The sequence below is a fragment of the Octopus bimaculoides genome, chromosome 7 (genome assembly GCF_046866305.1).
Source record: "Octopus bimaculoides isolate indiv1 chromosome 7, ASM4686630v1, whole genome shotgun sequence".
Classification (NCBI taxonomy): domain Eukaryota; kingdom Metazoa; phylum Mollusca; class Cephalopoda; order Octopoda; family Octopodidae; genus Octopus; species Octopus bimaculoides.
Window position 1 is genome coordinate 51462952 of NC_142934.1, and position 5757 is coordinate 51468708.

At 34.7% G+C, this 5757-nt stretch overlaps 1 long non-coding RNA gene across 1 annotated transcript in view; it reads right to left on the bottom strand.

Moving 5' to 3' along the window:
* Window positions 1-617: 617 nt before the first annotated feature.
* The window catches only part of LOC106871382 (uncharacterized), a 28435-nt gene continuing 23295 nt past the window's right edge, over window positions 618-5757 (bottom strand). The window contains exons 2-3 of the long non-coding RNA XR_001409653.3: window positions 3495-3596; window positions 618-1494 (exon numbers count right to left, since the gene is read on the bottom strand). This is a non-coding gene — a long non-coding RNA (uncharacterized LOC106871382). The remainder of the gene's footprint in view (window positions 1495-3494; window positions 3597-5757) is intronic.

The window sequence follows — 5757 nt, forward strand, 5'->3', positions numbered from 1 at the left end:
CTGTTGTCCTTATTGTAAGTCTCTCTTCCCATTATATACATTACCTAATACTTCTTTGAACCTATGTATGACTGAGGGATCTTGCAGCTTCTATATTTTCCTTCTTGGTGTCATGTCTCTGAATCCATCAAGCTCTTATCCTCTGATTACATTCTTCATAGGGGAACGACTGACAATTCAGAACCAGTTGTCTGTCCTACTATCTAGTGAGAATAAAATCTACATGGGCCAACTAAAGAATTTAAGTGGATGTGTGTAGGTTTGTGTCTTCATGTCTTGACACGGTGTAATTCTTGTAAATGAACGCTATTCATTTTCAATATTCTGCAAAAACATGTCTAGCCATGGAGAAATACTACGTTGCTTGGAAGCAGGTAAGGGTTTGTGACATAAAAGGCATCTAACTTTAGAAAATCTGTCTCAGTAAACTCCGTTTGATTCATAGAAAATTGGACATTAAAACAATAATGATGAAACAAGCTATTTTTTAGATGTTGGCTTCTAACCAAATTCTCACCAGTTCACAAAGAGAACAAGCAGCAGGCCATCAGTTTAATAACATATAATATGCATCTTAGGTTTGTCTCGTAAACAATAATGAAAAATGAACAACAGGACTGATTAAATACACTTTATTTACTTTTTTTTATCGTTGATTTTGAAATACATGTTTTCAAATACATACATGTGTGTGTGTGCGTGCGTGCGTGCGTGCGTACATGGGTGTGTGTGTATTTGTGTTTGTTTCTTACTCTCCATTCACCTGCATATATCTGCACAAATTAAAAAAAAAAAAAAAAATTTCCTCTCCAGTATTTTCCTAGTCACTTGTTTAAAGAATTGTTTCAATTTTTGCACCCACTTCATTCCGATAATAGAATTAATAATAACAATAACAACAATAATAATAATAATGTGGATACAGAAGCCTTTAGTGATAGGTGATGCTGAAATGTGTTAGGCTGTGGGATTTTAATGTACACAAGTCATTAATCCACCTAATAAACTATCAACATAAGTAGCAAACAGATGTATGCATGTTGTATGGACGTTGTACTGTGTGTTTTTGTATGTATGCACATGTTTTTTTTAGATATTTTTTCAAAACTTTTATTGTTAATATCTTAATTTTCTAATTGTTTATAAACGTCCTTTTCTTAATATGTCAAAGCATAACTTTCAGCATCACTTTTCAAAACACTTTCAACGCTGGTGTTCATCATCCCATCACACAAAAAAGAGCATCACTGTCTCCTATTTCAGTTATCATCCCTTTCTTTTCCACATCTTGTACGAACTCTCTTCCTTTTTCCAATCTCTGCTTTCTTTCAAATATTTTATTTGCGTTTCTCATTGACAGCAATGTTACATTTATGGTAAGTTTCGAAGGTTTTGTCTGTGAGACAACGATAAGTATAGCTACTACCATAGAATTCACCACAGGCTTCACAGGTTCCAGCATATGAATAAAGAGTCGCCCCTTTCGGAATTGATCTGCAACGAATAAATGCACATTTAATCTTGAGTCACACAATGGAATCTTGACCTACTAAAAGCTGAATTACCTGCCCCTGAATTAACATGCAAATGACTGGGCATTCCATAGACGCGTACCCATAACATAATTCTCAGACCTAATGCGTTAACCTTTCATCTAGCTAAAGTCACATCCCTCTGTTTTGTAGCCCCTCTCAGTCGAAGGGAATTTTAGTTTTCCAAACTGCATGGCGACATTACTGGTACCACATAAAAAAAAGCACCCACTATACTTTATGAAGTGGTTGGCATTATGTAAAACTATGTAGTGGACATACGAACGTAGCAGGATTATCTGTTTCTCAATAGATTGGAAGAAATTCTTATTAGGATCTCATCAGAGGTTTTTATATCATTTGACCAATCTCAGAGAAACGCAGCCAATCTGTTTATATATAGAGCTGTGTGGTAATAAGCTTGCTTCCCAACCACATGGTTCTGGGTTCAGTCCCACTGTGTGGCACCTTGGGCAAGTGTCTTCTACTATAGCCTCTGGCTGACCAAAGTTTTCTGAGTGGATTTGGTAGACGGAAACTGAAAGAAGCTCGTCGTATATATATATATATATATATATATATATATATATATATATATATATATATATATATATATATATATATATATATATGTGTGTGTGTCTTTGTGTCTGTTTGTTCCCCCACCATCGCTTGACAACCAGTGTTGGTGTGTTTACGTCCCCGTAACTTAGCGGTTCGACTTAACACACCAATAGAATAAGCACTAGGCTTACAAAGAATAAGTCCAGGGATCGATTTGTTCAACTAAAAGGCGGTGCTCCAGCATCGCCGCAGTTTAATGGGCGAGAGCTGCTTTTATGTGTACCTTTTATGTGTACCTTTGTCTTGACATTATGTGATGGTTACAAACGAGCAAGCGATATTCGTGTTCGTTTCCTGCCTTCCGTGAAAACCATACCTGGTTACAGGGAAATATTACTTTGGAAACAGTGAAGGTTTGGGCGACAGGAAGGCATCCGGCCATAGATAACTTGCCTTAGTAAATTCCGTCTGACCCATGCAAGCATGGAAAAGTGAACGTTAAACAATGATGATGAAAATGTTGGACCTTGTAGCAAATTAAACCGTTCTGTTACAAAATCAACAGTACAAACGTCCAGGTTTCTCTTTAAAATATCTAGCCTATCCTATATTCTATATATACTATTATATACTATGTTATTTTCTTTAACTGCTAAGTGTGAGTGGTAAGCTACAGTGCATAGAGATAGGCCTTGATTCCAGTCAGTTTGGATTCTTGAATTTCACTGTTGTTGCGAGAGGCAGAGCTACTTACGTCTCTTTCAAATTCGAGCACCCAAGATTATGTCACCTGTTTCAAACCATATTTTCTTAATCTAAAGAAATTTATCAGTAGCTGATTCAAAAAACTATCGAGAATATAGGTTAAATATTTTATCGAACCTATTTGTCTTACAGTTTGGTCCTGCTTCACTGTTCCGTGGACCAAAACGAAGGTGTTGCACAGTCGCTTGATCTGCTGTGAATAGCACCCAAAATCTCCCTTAAATCACCCTTATCATAAGAAAGAAAGGATAAGGTAGTCATAGATACATATATTATAATGAAAATAAATAAAAACGATGGGATAGCTACATCTGGAACATTTGATCATAGATTTTTCACTCTTCCGCGAACCAAATTGAAGTAGTTGAACCGCAGTCGCTCGGTCTGCTAGAAGTAGCAGCCAAATCTTTAAATCACTTTCGAAAAAGTAAAAGCCACATTGAATAAGGTAGTAATATATATATATATATATAATAGAAAAATAAACAATGGACTGGTCACAACTGGAACACCGTTAAAGTTTGGTCATAGTTCTATTGGATAGGAGCAAACCTGGAGGTGAACTACAACTTCAGTGTTGTGTTTTTGCGGATGAATAACATGAAATGTTAAAATGTGAGCAAAATGTCTTACCTTCTGATCTCCTCCAGAGTCATGCTGCTTCCGTAACTGCACATCAAGGTACAAATTAAAGCAATAATAGCCACGCGTGGTAAACTCATCATCATTGTTAACCTATTTACAAAAAAAAAAAAAAAAAAAGAATGAAAAAGGACCCCACTGAAATAGTATTTTTGCTGTAAAGTATAATGCTGATAGAACAAGCAAAGTTATTTGAAGCTATTTTTGTAGAAAGCTGTCATTTCAAATCCATTACATTGTAACACGATTTTTGTCTTTGGGTAGCAACTATTATTTGCTATTTGCTTACCACTAGAAAATACGAAACATGGCTTATATTTCCTTCAAACTTTGCTTTTATTACATTTATTCAAACTTCAAAGAATCCCTCTCAACACATGACTATGATGCTCCCCAACTACTCCTGCTCATGATCAGAGATGCCATGATCATAGTCAGCCACTAAGGGACGTGCTCAAGTGGTTAAGGTCAAATAACTGACAAGCAAATCTATGGTATTGAGCAGAATATGTTATAACGATATTTCTGCTTTAGCAACTCAACGTTGAATTTGTGTGAATTGTAATGGAAAATAGGTCAGTTTCAAAACATTGCTGTCCAGATGTTCAAATCACAAAAGCAAAGTTTGAAGAGAATAGTAGTCATTTCCTTTGATTTCTAGAAAAAAAGTAGATAGGAAATAACAGTGACAAAAAAAAAAAAAAAAGTTACACAGTATTACAATTGACAATTCTTTATCGAAATTACTGGGACCCCAACGTGTTTCAGATCTCGGAATATTTTTTATATTTGCATCTATAAAACAGCACAGCTTGGGGGATGGGACCTATATCTAAATACAGCGTACATTTACATTTTATAATATAGCTTATATATATACTCTGAATGTAATTTTATATAAATTTTTAATGATTTTTTTATACATAACACCGTCAGAAAAGTAAAATGTCAGTCTCTACCAACGATGTCATGTTTTGATTAAAAGTTTACAATATACGTACGCCATTTGTATTTTATTTTATCACTATACAAATATTAGTTTTCATGTAAGGTATTGAATACATGTAAATGTAATGAAGGCTGGAAACAAAGTCAGCATTTTATTTTTAAAGTAATGTACAAGTACTGATCTAGTCATGTTACACTCATACATGGAGGTGAAATTCAGACCTTACGTAAAAACAACAACAAAAACCCGTTTTGTGGTTACTGTACAAAAAACGAAACAAGACATTGATCATTGCTTACTGACTTGAACATAAACGTAGACCCAGATATTACAACTACGTCAGGTCCGAGAAACTTGAGGGAGAGGGTACATCATAAATGGCATCACTGCGCATTGGAAAATTCAGTAAGTTATCAGTATTCACGTACGAAGAATGCAACGATAGCGTGTCATGTTAGCATCCGGATTTTGGAATTTAGGATAAAAGATTTTCAATTTGGTTTATTATCATATGGTTTTACATTTACTCAGTTCACTTAGCTGTTAGCTAATATTGGTTGATGATGAGTTGAATACAAAACGCAAACAACAAATGGAACTCTTTATCATACCAGTACCTTCAATAAAGATCATCTCAGATTTTTCTGAGATGTTTATAAGAAGTTTAAAACTTTGAGAGGTGTGAAGTAAATTATTTTTAGCGGTGGAGCTTGAAATAGATAAAGCAGTAGTTTGCAGAATATTGGGTTTAAAAATACCTTGGATGGGGTGGGAGAAACAAAATATTGAAAGATGCCCATGGAACATGAACTCGTATTTTCTATAAACATGACAGACGCTCGAGCCATTATGAAGTTTCTCCCTCCATTTTAGATGTTCTGCTCTTACTAAGGAGACTTGAAAGATCTTTCTTTATAAGAATTCTTGAAGAGATTTTCCTGTCTAAGGGGTTTTTTAAAACTCAATATTGTACGTGCTATCATTTATAGCATTAGCTACTTCGAGTCCCAGCGTTAAAATTAATTCACGTAAATCTTTTTAAGGTTTGACCTGACGTTTTATTTTAAGGTTTCTACGACCAACGACTGATGGATGGAAAGGAGGAGGAGAACTGATCTGAATTCTCGTAACAGTGAACTCTGCTAAAAGCTTTCATGCATCAAATGATACATGAGTTACCATTTTATATTTCAGTTGAAATACACTACCTTTGTTTTAATAAATTTTGAAAATGATGATGCATTTTAAAAACACTTTAGTCACTATTAGGCTGTGTTTGGAACAAATTAAAATGAAAAGTTGGAT